Consider the following 17,512-nt stretch of genomic DNA (forward strand, 5'->3'; position numbering starts at 1 on the left):
TGTTACAGTACTTAGTGTTATTTTAAAGTATACCTGGGGTATAAACCTCAGACATACATATGGGGTGGATTCACTAAGAACCAAACTGAATTGAGTGGGCTGATCTTGTCCAATATGAACCTCCCATTTTCTGTGCGACATGTTTTCCGTGGCACAACATTTCCCTACGGTGTGAACTAATGAATACACCCTGGAGTTCCTACCTGGGGGTTAAATGATAAATGGCTGACTTACAGCACTTGATAAACAATTCGCACATCCTAAAATAAGGAAACTATAGATATAATTGGAGCCATGTCATTAAAGGCTTAAGACATATGAGAATGTTGTCATCTCTAAATGTATCTAGTTAGGTTCTCCTGTTGGACTGAATGGCAATCTTATGGGGATGTGGTCTGCATGTGTGTGCTGCTCTGAATGTGACTGTGATTATACTGTTGCTAGGTCTAGGCTTATTCTCAATAGGCATACTTTATACCATGTCTAAACTCATAGAAATAGAATGACTAGAATAGACTGTACGTTCCGTGATGGGTGGACTGGCCGCCATATTGAGTATACCTGTTCCCAAAGGTAAAAGCAGGAAGTTGTTTTATTTTATTATTTGGTCTGCATATATACTGTGTACCTGTACTACCAGCCAGAAAGACACAAATGAGCTGGACGCAATGACCCTATGAAGTCACAGACATGATTTGCCATTCTTCAACCATTGTGGTAACTTGCTATATTAGTGTAGAGAGGCCTAGAAACTATGCACTTTTCACTTTGTCATGCCTCAATGTTTTTTTCCTCAGAAAACCAGGAAAGAATGGATGAGCCAAACTTGACTGAAACCATGATTACATAGGGCCACACTTGATAAAGCATGACTATCTGCAACTACAGTATCCAGGAACCCTTAGTGATTTGATCAGAAGACCCTGGGTTCTGGCTGCGGGATTTGTCTGGGATCTGGCTGCGGGATTTGTCTGGGTTCTGGCTGAGGGATTTGTCTTGGTTCTGGCTGAGGGATTTGTCTTGGTTCTGGCTGAGGGATTTGTCTTGGTTCTGGCTGAGGGATTTGTCTGGGTTCTGGCTGAGGGATTTGTCTGGGTTCTGGCTTAGGGATTTGTCTGTGTTCTGGCTGAGGGATTTGTCTGGGTCCTGGCTGTGGGATTTGTCTGGGTCCTGGCTGCGGGATTTGTCTGGGATCTGGCTGAGGGATTTGTCTGGGTCCTGGCTGCGCGATTTGTCTGGGTCCTGGCTGTGGGATTTGTCTGGGTTCTGGCTGTGGGATTTGTCTGGGTTCTGGCTGAGGGATGTGTCTGGGTTCTGGCTGAGGGATGTGTCTGGGTTCTGGCTGAGGGATTTGTCTGGGTTCTGGCTGAGGGATTTGTCTGGGTTCTGGCTGAGGGATTTGTCTGGGTCCTGGCTGCGGGATTTGTCTGGGTTCTGTCTGAGGGATTTGTCTGGGTCCTGGCTGAGGGATTTGTCTGGGTCCTGGCTGAGGGATTTGTCTGGGTTCTGGCTGTGGGATTTGTCTGGGTTCTGGCTGCGGGATTTGTCTGGGTTCTGGCTGCGGGATTTGTCTGGGTCCTGGCTGAGGGATTTGTCTGGGTTCTGGCTGAGGGATTTGTCTGGGTTCTGGCTGAGGGATTTGTCTGGGTCCTGGCTGAGGGATTTGTCTGGGATCTGGCTGAGGGATTTGTATGGGTCCTGACTGCGGGATTTGTCTGGGTCCTGGCTGCGGGATTTGTCTGGGTCCTGGCTGCGGGATTTGTCTGGGTCCTGGCTGAGGGATTTGTCTGGGTTCTGGCTGAGGGATTTGTCTGGGTCCTGGCTGAGGGATTTGTCTGGGATCTGGCTGCGGGATTTGTCTGGGTCCTGGCTGAGGGATTTGTCTGGGTTCTGGCTGCGGGATTTGAAACGGGATTCGAAACGTCACAACTGATTGACAAAGTTTTTTCTGAAATGTGTTTTTTCTTGTTTTGTTTGGATGCATCAGATGCCACCAAGGTGATAGATGCAAGAGAGAGATGCAGAGGGAAAGAGAGTGATGGAGAGTTAATGTGGACAGCCAGCATTCTATGACTGTCTGTGGTAACATCACAAACGGAAAAAGATGATAGTGCAGATACAGTTTACTTCTGGCGGTAATCACATTTCATTTCATTTGTCACATGCCTCATAAACAACAGATGTGGACTAACAGTGACATTCTTTCTTATTTATGCTTAATAGACTAAAACAGAATATTGGAATAACCTTGGAGTAGTGAAACAAAGACCAGAATACAGAGAACAATTTGCTAAAATTAGCTGGACTTGCTGCTTTGTCTAACTAGCTCTATTAACCCCTAGGTCCCAACAGGCCTGTAGAGTTGAGTTGAACTTATTCATGTCTCATTCATGTGTCAGCTGTTAACTCCCACTTATTCAAGTCCCATGTACAGTTTTCTCATGGCACAGCTGCTTTTGCTAAAGATAACTGACTACCTCAGTTCGTATAGGCCAATAGAGTTGAGTAGTGTTAAATCAATCAAATGTATTTATAAAGCACTTTTTACATCAGCTGATGTCACAAAGTGCTGTACAAAAACCCAGCCTAAAACCCCCAAAAGGCAAGCAATTCAGATGTAGAAGCACAGTGGCTAGGAAACACTCCCTAGAAAGACAGGAACCTAGGAAGAAACCTAGAGAGGAACCAGGCTCTGTAGGGGTGACTACGAAAAACTCCCCAGAACGACAGGAACCTAGGAAGAAACCTAGAGAGGAACGTAAGTAGCTGTTTCATAGCCGAGTGGGGGAGGCAGAACATAGAACAGCAGCAACTGGATCAGCAGCACGATCAGGTGGACTGGTTACGGGGACAGCCGGGAGTCGTCAGGCGAAGTAGTCCTGAGGCAAGGTCTCGGGGCCAGGTCCTCCGGGAGGTGAAAGAGACAGAGACTTAGATCACAAAGGACACCATTTTTACAATGTTGCGAAGATGGAAAAAGGCCACTTTTGAATTTTATATGGTTGTCAAAAGAGAGATCAGGGTCCAGAGTAATGCCAAGGTCTTTCACGGTTTTATTTGAGACTGATGTACAACCAGAGATTCATTGTCAGATCCGACCTCAGCATTCTTTGTTTCTTGGGACCTAGAACTAGCATCTCTGTTGAGTTCATTCATGCCTCATTCATGTCTCAGCTGGCTCTCATTTTAGCTCAATAGAGAGTCCACAGCTGTGTAAAGGCTTTTTCGGAGTCCAAAGCCACGATCGTCCGGCGGCCCATTGTGACATAGCTACCCTGCATCTGAAACCACCGTCTGCGGTGGACGCACAGGCTGCCATGCACCTCCCCAAAATTCCCAACCAACACTGCTTCATGTACATGGATCAAATCAAATCTATGTTTATCTGTTGCTTACACAGATGAGCAGGTTCAGCGAAATGCCTATATTTAACTAGCTCCAACAGTGCAGTAGAATGTCTCGCAAATACAATACAAACACACAGTTAATTGAAGCAATCAAAACAAGAAATCAAGAAATAACATTCCAAAGTAGATATATTAGAGTGAGCATGTGTACGAATCCATAATATACATATGTGGTGTATATAGACAGTATTTGGAGAAAGAAAATGGTATGTAGAGTAGTAGGTATACTAAACTCAGCAAAAAAAGAAACGTGCTCTCACTGTCACCTGCGTTTATTTTCAGCAAACGTAACATATGTAAATATTTGCATGACCATAACAAGATTCAACAACTGAGACAACGGACTTGCCTAGTTACAGTGGTGCAAAAAAGTATTTAGTCAGCCACCAATTGTGCAAGTTCTCCCACTTAAAAAGATGAGAGGCCTATAATTTTCATCATAGGTACACTTCAACTACTACAAAATAAGAAATTATGGTGGAAAATAAGTATTTGGTCAATAACAAAAGTTTAGCTCAATACTTTGTTATATACCCTTTGTTGGCAATGACAGAGGTCAAACGTTTTCTGTCTTCACAAGGTTTTCACACACTGTTGCTGGTATTTTGGCCCATTCCTCCATGCAAATCTCCTCTAGAGCAGTGGTGTTTTGGGGCTGTTGCTGGGCAACAAGGACTTTCAACTCCCTCCAAAGATTTTCTATGGGGTTGAGATCTAGCGCTAGCGGAATTGCTAACTTGAGTTACCCATAGACTTCCATTATTGTGCTATCTGCTATCATACGAGCAGATACCCATAGACTTCCATTATTGTGCTATCTGCTATCATACGAGCAGATACCCATAGACTTCCATTATTGTGCTATCTGCTATCATACGAGCAGATACCCATAGACTTCCAGTCACTGTGCTATCTGCTATCATACGAGCAGATACCCATAGACTTCCAGTCACTGTGCTATCTGCTATCATACGAGCAGATACCCATAGACTTCCATTATTGTGTTATCTGCTATCATACGAGCAGATACCCATAGACTTCCAGACACTGTGCTATCTGCTATCAAACGAGCAAATACCCATAGACTTCCAGTCACTGTGCTATCTGATATCATACGAGCAGATACCCATAGACTTCCAGTATTGCGCTAACGCTAAATAGCATTGGTTCTCAAAACTACCTGTAAAGTTACAGGTAGTTTTGAGAACCAATGCTATTTAGCTGGACAAGGAAACATAAAAATGGTATCCACAAATCCATCTGACTCTGGGGAAGTAGATAAAAGGCCTCATTACCCAAAACCCGAAGTATCCCTTTAATGGCAGCAACTGTGTTTCAGAAGTGTAGTGTAGTGAATGCCGTCATTGTAAATAAGAATTTGTTCTTGACCTGCCTAGTTAAATAAAGGTTCGATGAAAACAGCTGGGATCATGGAGTGGGAGTAATGATTATAGTGGGAGTAGCTATGGTCTATGCTGTCTGTGTGTGTGTGTGTACTTATGTGTGTGTTTTCTCGTGCTCACAGCCAAAGGGATGTGTGATATGCAATATAGCATTTGGAGAGAAAAAATACTATGCAATTGAATCCAGGGCAGGGGGCACAGCTGTGTGTGTATATTGGAGGTAGGGTAAACTCTCCTCTTGCTCCATCCTGGAATGCACCCGACTTATACCACCGGTTATGAGTCCAAGGTCAGACCATAGTACAATAGGTCAGTCTTTCACCTCAGTTGATTTCCAGGTGTGGATCAAAGGCCTTACAAAGCACCACCCAGGCAATAGAATTGTAGTCTTTTGAAGCCAACACGTTTTAGGCGGGGGCCTTCCTTGCCTATATGGTAGGGGATATCGGTCCCTAAAAGTTGAGTGCTTTCACCAGTCTCCATGTTTAGTCTTTTGAAGCCAACACTTTTTTGGCGGGGGCCTTCCTTGCCTATATGGTAGGGGATGTAGGTCCCTAAAAGTCGAGTGCTTTCACCAGTCTCCATGTTTAGCCTTTTGATCACAGCCAAAACACATTCCATCACCTAAAAGGGTCAAGACAGCCCAGTAGATGAATTCAACATTGGACCCCGGTACTGCTCAAATTACCCAGTCCAGAAACCTGTGAAGGTGCTGATGTATGTATACACACACAACGAGAAGGAGTGTGTAATGAGTGTGTCATGCCCTCACACACATACTAATGCAGACGTTCACACACACACACACACACTAATGCAGACATGAACACACGCACAAGCACTCACACATACTGATGCAGACATACACAGAGACACACATACGCTCAGACACACACACACACACACACACACACACACATACACACACACTAATGCAGACATGAACACACGCACAAACACTCACACATACTGATGCAGACATACACAGAGACACACATACGCTCAGACACACACATATACACACACATTGTCACAGTGTGAGTGCTATGATAGATGGAAAGAGAATAAACACGAGGTTCATGCCAAAGCTTGGCAAGGGTCATATAGGTCCGTATATCCCCAAAACCACACACACACACAAATACACACACTACCCCGATTCACTCAGCACTCAATCCCCCCAATCCTTATTCATAACTACCCCCACCTCTAAACTTAAGGCTCCTCCCTCCATCTTGTTTCTCCATCTCTCATACCACCTATGCTCAGCCCATCCACCCCCAAAACACACACACACGCTGCCCCAATCAACTCCGGTCAGCTGGATACTGTTAAAACGTGCTGAAAATAAATGCCCCGGTGAGACTTTCTGACTCTCTGAAAACATAAGAATTGCTCGGGTGAGTGGGGGAGGGAGAGATGGAAGAAGGGAGGGTGACGAGAAAAAACAGGGGAGAAAAGAAGAGTACAATTTCAACACCTCAGGCTCCTACCCTGTTCACCTAGCCTATGTCGTTCCTCTGGAATGCTATTAGCTGTGAGTTATTGTGTGTGTCTCTGTATCCGCCATGCTCAGCTGCCAATCTCCCTCTCCCTCCCTCTTCCTTTCATTCTCCTCTTCCTCCTCTCTTACACACTTCTCTCTCGTTTCTTCTGTACTCATTCTCTCTCTCGTAGAATGAATGTCCTTCTCCGTATTGCAGCGGTTCAGAGGTAGCTCTCTGTGATCTACAGTAATTGGATCAGTTTGGCTTTTTAGGCCACAATGAATAACGCAGATCCTGTATCACTGTTTTTGCTTCTCCCAATAAGTCATCTTGTGCTAGTGAGCTTCAGGTGATGGAGAAGCAACTTTTCGAACGACATGGTCTTGGTCAGGGTGTTACTATAGGGAGTTATGGCCCTTTTTTATAGTATGGCGCTTGCAACTCCAGGATAGTGGGTTTGATTCCCGGGACCACCTCTAAGTAAAATGCCTATAAGTTGCTTTGGATGAAAGGGTCTACTAAAAATGGAAAAGTGACTAATTCATTGTTTCTATAGTACTCCTCTGGCTCAGAGAACAGCTTTGTCATAGTGTTGTTGTGGTCTGCACCAGTCAGCATAGTGCGTTACTATACCATCGTACTCCTCTGGCTCCGAGAATAGCTTTGTCATAGTGTTGTTGTGTTCTGCACCAGTCAGCATAGTGCGTTACTATACCATCGTACTCCTCTGGCTCCGAGAACAGCTTTGTCATAGTGTTGTTGTGTTCTGCACCAGTCAGCATAGTGCGTTACTATACCATCGTACTCCTCTGGCTCAGAGAACAGCTTTGTCATAGTGTTGTTGTGTTCTGCACCAGTCAGCATAGTGCGTTACTATACCATCGTACTCCTCTGGCGCCGAGAACAGCTTTGTCATAGTGTTGTTGTGTTCTGCACCAGTCAGCATTATGCACACGCCCACTGCTGTGCTCCTGAGTCCAGGAAAAACAAATCATAGCTGTGCCAGTATCAACACAGTCCAGTGTTATACACACTCTAGGGTCGCCTCCAGTAACCATTCTGATCCCTCTCTCTCCCCCTCTATTTTCCTTTCTTTCTCTCTCTAAAATCAAATCAAACGTTATTTGTCACATGCGCCGAATACAACAAGTGTAGACCTTACCGTGAAATGCTTACTTACAAGCCCCTAACCAACAGTGCAGTTCAAGAAGAGTTAATCAAATATTTACCAAATAAACTAAAGTAAAAAATAATAAAAAGTAACACAATAACGAGACTATATACAGAGGGTACCGGTCCCGAGTCAGTGTGCAGGGGTACAGATTAGTTGAGGTCATTTGTACATGTAGGTAGGGGTGATGTGACTATGCATAGATAATAAACAGCGAGTAGCAGCAGAGTACAAAAGAAATGGAGGGAGTGGTCAATGTAATAGTCCAGTGGCCATTTGATTAATTATTCAGCAGTCTTATGGCTGGGGGGGGGTAGAAACTGTTAAGGAGCCTTTTGGTCCTAGACTTGGCGCTCCAGTACCGCTTGCCTTGCGGTTGCAGAGAACTTGGCTGACAGGAGTCCTGACAATTTTATGGGCTTTCCTCTGACACTGCCTAGTATATAGGTCCTGGATGGCAGGAAGCTTGGCCACAGTGATGTACTGGGCCGTACGCACTACCCTCTGTATGGTCAGAAGCTGAGCAGTTGCCATACCAAGCGGTGATGCAACCGGTCAGGATGCTCTCGATGGTGCAGCTGTATATCTTTTTGAGGATCTGGGGACCCATGCCAAAATTTTTCAGTCTCCTGAGGGGGAAAAGATTTTGTCGTGCCCGACTGTCTTGGTGTGTTTGGACCATGATAGTTTGTTGGTGATGTGGACACCAAGGAACATGAAACTCTCGACTCGATCCACTACAGCCCCGTTGATGTGAATGGGGGCCTCTTCGGCCCACCTTTTCCTGTAGTCCGCGATCAGCTCCTTTGTCTTGCTCACATTGAGGGAGAGGTTGTTGTCCTGGCACCACACTGCCAGTACTCTGACCTCCTCCTCATAAGCTGTCTCATCATTGTCAGTGATCAGTCCTACCACTGTTGTGTCGTCAGCAAACTTAATGATGGTGTTGGAGTCGTGTTTCGCCACGCAGTCGTGGGTGAACAGGGAATAGAGGAGGGAACTAAGTACACACCCTTGAGGGGCCCCAGTCTTAAGGATCAGAGTGGCAGATATGTTGTTACCTTCCCTTACCACCTGGGGGCGGCCCATCAGGAAGTCTAGGATCCAGTTGCAGAGGGAGGTGTTTAGGCCCAGGGTCTGTAGCTTAGTGATGAGCTTCGTGGGCACTATGATGTTGAACACTGAGCTCTCTCTCTCTCTTTCGCATTCTCCTGTCTAATATTCCCACTCCCTGTGGTGTTCCAGAATGGGCTCCCGCTGCACCGATAGAGCAGGGAATTTGAAGATAGAATCGATGTTTTGGGAAGTTGGAATTTTTTGTGACTGTGTCATTTCAGAACTGGCAGCGTCGTTGGAGAGATTTATGTGCTGTGTTTCTCACTGTGTCACACACCACATACAGACACGCATACAGACGCACACAAACACTTAAACACACAGATTCACATTGGAATAAAACACAAAAACATGCTTTCTCTCTCGTGCTGGATCTATATTGCTTGGCAATATATTAAGTGTTGTTGGCTGCATCCAACAGTCCAAGTCAAGTAGTTTTACTGTTGACCATTATTTCCCATACAACCGACAGTTGTTTAAAATGTGGTCCTTGCTGATTCCTAGTAGTCAGCACACTAAGAATTCACAGTCATCATGTGTGTTGTTATCGTATGAATTCTAATGCATTATCTTTTTGTGTGAACAGGAATATAAGAATATGAGTGGGTTTGTGAAATTGGGAGTGTTGAAAGTGTGTGTGCGTGCGTAGGTACATACGTAAGAACGTGTGTATGTGTGTGTGTGTGTGTGTGTGTGTGTGTGTGTGTACATGCGTGTGTGTGTGTTCACGAAGTGACAGCCGGGCCATCATCACCCAGCGTCTCCCAGCTGTGACCTGAGGCTACATGTGCTGCCAATTAGGACCAATCAGAGCCCTGTAATGAGGGTGGGGGGAGGGGCCGACCCATGATTAGTGTGTCAGACTGATGAGAGAGGACAGGTGAGGGAGGGGGAGGCCAGGAATCATATTTCTCTCCCTCTCACTATTTTACCCATTCTGCTGATTTGCATATGGTGGTAGCAATGGTCATCAAAATTGTTCAGGTTTTAAAAACAATTCTAATAAATGTATAGTTGGACAATGGATGAAGGAAGATACTGCACATTTTTTTTAAAAATGTATCCATCAGATATTGACTGAATTATAGAACATTTTACTGGCACGGACAAATAATGGAGTTCAGGGATTTTGGTGGGAATTCAGGTCTTAAATGTACAGTGCCTTGCGAAAGTATTCGGCCCCCTTGAACTTTGCGACCTTTTGCCACATTTCAGGTTTCAAACATAAAGTTATAAAACTGTATTTTTTTGTGAAGAATCAACAACAAGTGGGACACAATCATGAAGTGGAAGGACATTTATTGGATATTTCAAACTTTTTTAACAAATCAAAAACTGAACAATTGGGCGTGCAAAATTATTCAGCCCCTTTACTTTCAGTGCAGCAAACTCTCTCCAGAAGTTCAGTGAGGATCTCTGAATGATCCAATGTTGACCTAAATGACTAATGATGATAAATACAATCCACCTGTGTGTAATCAAGTCTCCGTATAAATGCACCTGCACTGTGATAGTCTCAGAGGTCCGTTAAAAGCGCAGAGAGCATCATGAAGAACAAGGAACACACCAGGCAGGTCCGAGATACTGTTGTGAAGAAGTTTAAAGCCGGATTTGGATACAAAAAGATTTCCCAAGCTTTAAACATCCCAAGGAGCACTGTGCAAGCGATAATATTGAAATGGAAGGAGTATCAGACCACTGCAAATCTACCAAGACCTGGCCGTCCCTCTAAACTTTCAGCTCATACAAGGACAAGACTGATCAGAGATGCAGCCAAGAGGCCCATGATCACTCTGGATGAACTGCAGAGATCTACAGCTGAGGTGGGAGACTCTGTCCATAGGACAACAATCAGTCGTATATTGCACAAATCTGGCCTTTATGGAAGAGTGGCAAGAAGAAAGCCATTTCTTAAAGATATCCATAAAAAGTGTCATTTAAAGTTTGCCACAAGCCACCTGGGAGACACACCAAACATGTGGAAGAAGGTGCTCTGGTCAGATGAAACCAAAATTGAACTTTTTGGCAACAATGCAAAACGTTATGTTTGGCGTAAAAGCAACACAGCTGAACACACCATCCCCACTGTCAAACATGGTGGTGGCAGCATCATGGTTTGGGCCTGCTTTTCTTCAGCAGGGACAGGGAAGATGGTTAAAATTGATGGGAAGATGGATGGAGCCAAATACAGGACCATTCTGGAAGAAAACCTGATGGAGTCTGCAAAAGACCTGAGACTGGGACGGAGATTTGTCTTCCAACAAGACAATGATCCAAAACATAAAGCAAAATCTACAATGGAATGGTTCAAAAATAAACATATCCAGGTGTTAGAATGGCCAAGTCAAAGTCCAGACCTGAATCCAATCGAGAATCTGTGGAAAGAACTGAAAACTGCTGTTCACAAATGCTCTCCATCCAACCTCACTGAGCTCGAGCTGTTTTGCAAGGAGGAATGGGAAAAAAAATTCAGTCTCTCGATGTGCAAAACTGATAGAGACATACCCCAAGCGACTTACAGCTGTAATCGCAGCAAAAGGTGGTGCTACAAAGTATTCACTTAAGGGGGCTGAATAATTTTGCACGCCCAATTTTTCAGTTTTTGATTTGTTAAAAAAGTTTGAAATATCCAATAAATGTCATTCCACTTCATGATTGTGTCCCACTTGTTGTTGATTCTTCACAAAAAAATACAGTTTTATATCTTTATGTTTGAAGCCTGAAATGTGGCAAAAGGTCGCAAAGTTCAAGGGGGCCGAATACTTTCGCAAGGCACTGTATGTCAAATTTCACTTATTTTTTTTGTTAAACTAAAGAAAATATGATGTGCTATTTTTGCGTAAATACACTGGGTGTATGCGCATATATGAATAAATGAACATAAAGGGGTGGACCAGGCAGCAACCACCACAAACCTGCCCTGTCCCATGCCTACCTACACTCACCTGCCTCGTTAATTACTCCTGTTGTCATGTTCTGTTTCAAAATGGTGTGTCAATAGCAGAATACCCTCAGATAAAAGAAATCAACACGCTTGGCTCTAGATTACACCTATCTATACATACTTTATATTTATGCTTTTTATGCTACGGAAAGACAATGTATTCCATTGAGCCCATTTCAGCCATTCCCGGGGTGTGTTTGACAGGTCATTACAAACATTTCTGTGTTCGTACCGTTAACAGGAAAAAAGTTGACAGGCGTATGAAGCAAGCGTATGAAAGAGTCGCAGGAGTAAAATGAAGGCAATCAATCCAGCAAGATTGAAATGACATCCATCATTTAAATGAGATTTTGCACCTCTCAAACACAGGAAATACTCTAGATGGCTGAAAAAGACAGATCCTCCAGTGGGTGGGGAAAGCGCGTTGCTAATGGTAGGGTTGGTCTTGCCCCCCCCCCCCCCCACCCCCCAACACTCCATATGGTAGATGGGGGAGGGTTGGGGCTGGAGTAAGATTCAGCTGAGCTCTTTTCTTTTTTTCTAAATGTTTTCTTAGTTTTCTGCAGTCTATGGAGTTTTGCGACTGAGTGTTCAACTTTGCTGTTGCACATTTTCACCTACAAAATAGGTCATCATCATATCATTGCGTTATCACTGCAAGATTGTCTTTAATCTCAATTTGTGGCTAGCCCTATATACACCTCTACCACGGTTTCCACACAGCCTTTGAAACAGTTCGAGTTGAAATGAATGGAGTGAATGGGAGCCTGAACGTTTGACAGGAAAACATCATGCTGTAAAGGCCTTCAGAAAAGGACAACTGAGGTGATGGTTGAAGCTTTGTTTGTGGTGAACAATACTCTACAATGTACAGAGTTCTGTTGTAAGGATCTTCAAAAGGGTGAAACTGAGATCACTGTTGAACATTTTGTTGTATGTGGTGAACATGCGCTATAGCATAAAAGATAGTTAATTAATAGTTCTAGTTTATAGTGTATACTGTATGTTTGAGGTTATATATGAGTACGGTATGTTTGAGGTTATATATGAGTGTGTACTGTATATTTGAGGTTATATATATATATAAGTGTGTACTGCATGCTTGAGGTTATTTATGAGTACTGTATGTTTGAGGTTATATATGAGTGTGTACTATATATTTGAGGTTATGAGTACGGTATGTTTGAGGTTATATATGAGTGAGTACTGTATGTTTGAGGTTATATAAGAGTGGGTACTGCATGCTTGAGGTTATATATGAGTACTATATATTTTAGGTTATATATGAGTACTGTATATTTGAGGTTATATATGAGTACTGTATATTTAAGGTTATATAAGAGTGGGTACTGCATGCTTGAGGTTATATATGAGTACTGTATATTTGAGGTTATACATGAGTACTGTATGTTTGAGGTTATACATGAGTACTGTATGTTTGAGGTTATATATGAGTGTGTACAGTACTGTATATTTGAGGTTATATAAGAGTGGGTACTGTGCTTGAGGTTATATATGAGTACTATATATTTGAGGTTATATATGAGTATTGTATGTTTGAGGTTATATATGAATACTGTATATTTAAGGTTATATAAGAGTGGGTACTGCATGCTTGAGATTATATATGAGTACTGTATATTTGAGGTTATATATGAGTGTGTACAGTACTGTATTTGAGGTTAAATAGGAGTACGGTATATTTGAGGTTCTATAAGAGTGGGTACTGCATGCTTCAGGTTATATATGAGTGTGTACTGTATGTTTGAGGTTATATATTAGTACTGTATATTTGAGGTTATATAAGAGTGGGTACTGCATGCTTGAGGTTATATGAGTACTGTATGTTTGAGGTTATATATGAGTGTGTACAGTACTGTATATTTGAGGTTATATAGGATTTGGTACTGCATGCTTGAGGTTATATATGAGTGTTTACAGTACTGTATATTTGAGGTTATATAAGATTTGGTACGGCATGCTTGAGGTTATATATGAGCGTGCACAGTACTGTATATTTGAGGTTATATAAGATTTGGTACTGCGTGCTTGAGGTTATATATGAGCGTGCACAGTACTGTATATTTGAGGTTATATAAGATTTGGTACTGCATGCTTGAGGTTATATATGAGCGTGCACAGTACTGTATATTTGAGGTTATATAATATTTGGTACGGCATGCTTGAGGTTATATATGAGTGTTTACAGTACTGTATATTTGAGGTTATATAAGATTTGGTACTGCATGCTTGAGGTTATATATGAGCGTGCACAGTACTGTATATTTGAGGTTATATATTAGTGTTTACAGTACTGTATATTTGAGGTTATATAAGATTTGGTACTGCATGCTTGAGGTTATATATGAGTGTTTACAGTACTGTATATTTGAGGTTATATAAGATTTGGTACTGCATGCTTGAGGTTATATATTAGTGTTTACAGTACTGTATATTTGAGGTTATATAAGATTAGGTACGGCATGCTTGAGGTTATATTTGAGCGTGCACAGTACTGTATATTTGAGGTTATATAAGATTTGGTACTGCATGCTTGAGGTTATATATGAGTGTTTACAGTACTGTATATTTGAGGTTATATAAGATTTGGTACGGCATTCTTCGAGGTTAAATATGAGTGTTTACAGTACTGTATATTTGAGGTTATATAAGATTTGGTACTGCATGCTTGAGGTTATATATGAGTGTTTACAGTACTGTATATTTGAGGTTATATAAGATTTGGTACGGCATGCTTGAGGTTATATATGAGCGTGCACAGTACTGTATATTTGAGGTTATATAAGATTTGGTACGGCATGCTTGAGGTTATATATGAGCGTGCACAGTACTGTATATTTGAGGTTATATAAGATTTGGTACTGCATGCTTGAGGTTATATATGAGCGTGCACAGTACTGTATATTTGAGGTTATATAAGATTTGGTACGGCATGCTTGAGGTTATATATGAGTGTTTACAGTACTGTATATTTGAGGTTATATAAGATTTGGTACGGCATGCTTGAGGTTATATATGAGTGTTTACAGTACTGTATATTTGAGGTTATATAAGATTTGGTACGGCATGCTTGAGGTTATATATGAGTGTTTACAGTACTGTATATTTGAGGTTATATAAGATTTGGTACGGCATGCTTGAGGTTATATATTAGTGTTTACAGTACTGTATATTTGAGGTTATATAAGATTTGGTACTGCATGCTTGAGGTTATATATGAGCGTGCACTGTATGTATGTATTTATTCCTCGTGTTCTTATTCTTCTAATATTACTTTTTTTTTTCTCTGCATTGTTGGGAAGGCCCCTTAAGTAAGCATTTCACTGTTAGTCTACATCTGTTGTTTATGAAGCTTGTGACAAATAAAATGTTATTTTATTTGTTTGGGGTTATACAGTGCCATCAGAAAGTTATTCACACCCCTGGACTTTTCCCATATGTTGTTGTGTTACATCCTGAATTTAACATGGATTAAATTGAGATGTTGTATCACTGCACTACACACAATACCCCATAGTGTCAAAGTGGATTGGTGTTTTTGAGAAATGTTTACAAATTAATAAAAAATGAAAAGCTGAATCTTTATTCAATAAGTATTCAACTCCTTTGTTATGGCAAGCCTAAATACGTTTAGAAGTAATCATTTGCTTAACAAGTCACATAATACGTTTCATGGACAATAATAGGGTTTAACTTGATTTTGGAATGACTACTTCATCTCTGTACCCCACACATACAAAAATATGTTAGATCCCTCAGTTGAGCAGTGGATTTCAAACACAGATTCAACCACAAAGAACAGGGAGGTTTACCAATGCCTTGCAAAGAAGGGCACCTATTGGTAGATGGGTCAAATTAAACAGACATTGAATATCCCTTTGAGAATGGTTATTAATTACACTTTGGATGGTGTATCAATATACCCAGTCACTACAAAGATACAGGCATAACACTCTATATTATCAAGTGGCTGCATCATGTTATGGGTATGCTTATAATTGTTAAAGGTGCACTATGCAGAAATTGCTCCACCATTTCCTGGTTGCTAAAATTCTAATAGTTCACTTAATTTCAATTTATGTGACAAAACAAGCAAGTCTAGTGTAGAGACTCATTGTACCATCTAAACCGTTGAGAAATATATTTTTCATAACCAAAAATATTGTATTTCAAACTTAAAAACAGTAAGCATAGAAATAGCACAAAAATAACAGATCTACCACTTCTTAGACTTGATTTCAATGAGAATGAAAGATATATATAACTCACATTTCTATGGGAATTTGGTCTCGGTCGTACAAAAAGTTACATATTGTAGCTTTAAGGACTGGGGAGATTTTTATTATAAAAGATAAAGGGAATGGAGCTAAGCACAGACCAAATCCTAGAGGAAAACCTGGTTCAGTCTACTTTCTACCAGACACTGAGAGATGAATTCACCTTTCAGAAGGACAATAACCTAAAACACAAGGCCAAATATACAATGGAGTTGCTTACCAAGACGACATTGAATGTTCATCAGTTGCCTAGTTAAAGTTTGGACTTAAAGCGGCTTCAAAATCTATGGCAAGACTTGAAAATGGCTGATCAACAACCAGAGCTTGAAGAATTTTGAAAAGAATAATGTGCAAATATTGTACAATCCAGCGCTTAGAGATTTACTCAGAAAGATGTACAGCTGTAATCGCTGCCAAAGGTGATTCTAACATGACTCAGGGGTGTGAATACTTATGTAAAAAGATAATACTTCTGTATTTCCTTTTCAATTAATTTGCAGAGAAAGTAAGGCATCTATGGGTTATGTGAGATCTGGGCCAAGTCTTTTATTGTATCTTTCTTGGCGGGCAGCCCAATAATGTCTCAGGAAATGTGATCAGTTTGTTTATACACCAAGGGCTTTCAAACAAATGTTCCCTTTTTCTCCCCGTATCACATTTTGAATTTGTCTTTTGTTGTATGAGTTTTCATTATTAGTGCCTGTGCTACTGCGGAGTTTAGTTGTTTTTGTGCGGGCCAGTGGGAATTGGAGGGCGGGCAGACAGACACGCGGACGTTTTTTTTAGGCAATAAATCATCCGTGATAGGGACAGACACGGTGACCAGAGATTGCGGTCAGGTCGGACTCGTAAAACCACATGTGAGGGGAAGGAATGTATGACCCCCGTTGCATTGTGGGTCCTCTGTGTATGTCTGGGTCGAGAGTGAGGTTTTCCCTGACTCACAGGATGTTGTGAAGCGGTACGGAGGGGGAGGTTAGAGGGGAGAGGAGCGTAACTTTCGGGAATTGGTGGGTGAATCACTGGTTTGTCCTTCTACCCCCCCCCCCCCCCCCCCCCCGCTCTGTGTCTCTCTCATCTTTCTCTTTCCCTGTACATGGGCAGAGCATGACATACACTGAGTTTACAAAACATTAAGAACGGCTCTTTCCATGACAGACAGACCAGGTGAATCCAGGTGAAATCTATGATCCCTTATTGATGTCACCTGTTAAATCCACTTCAATCAGTGTAGATGAAGGGGAGGAGACAGGTTAAATAAGGATTTTTAAGCCTCGAGACAATTGAGACATGGATTGTGTATGTGTGCCATTCAGAGGGTGAATGGGCAAGACACCAGGCGTACCGGTTTGAGTGTGTTAACTGCAACGCTGCTGGGTTTTTCACGCTCAACTGTTTCCTGTGTGAATCGAGAATGGTCCACCACCCAAAGGACAATCAGCCAACTTGACACAACTGTGGATAGCATTGGAGTCAACATGGGCCAGCCTCCCTGTGGAACGCTTTCAACACCTTGTAGAGTCCATGTCCCAACGAATCGAGGCTGTTCTGAGGGCAAAAGGGGGTGCAACTCAATATTAGGAAGGTGTTCCTAAATGTTTTGTACACTCAGTGTATGTTGGGCTGAGGTATTCGGTTTGAGATTAAAACTTTCCTCTCTCTCACTATCCATTTCACTGTCAGGGA

At 42.1% G+C, this 17,512-nt stretch overlaps 1 protein-coding gene across 2 annotated transcripts in view; it reads left to right on the forward strand.

Moving 5' to 3' along the window:
* Nucleotides 1–17,512, forward strand: part of LOC110521998 (protein eva-1 homolog A) — a 160,696-nt gene that overhangs the window by 124,618 nt on the left and 18,566 nt on the right. The window lies entirely within an intron of this gene.

The sequence above is a fragment of the Oncorhynchus mykiss genome, chromosome 4 (genome assembly GCF_057628025.1).
Source record: "Oncorhynchus mykiss isolate SJ-2025 chromosome 4, ASM5762802v1, whole genome shotgun sequence".
NCBI lineage: Eukaryota > Metazoa > Chordata > Actinopteri > Salmoniformes > Salmonidae > Oncorhynchus > Oncorhynchus mykiss.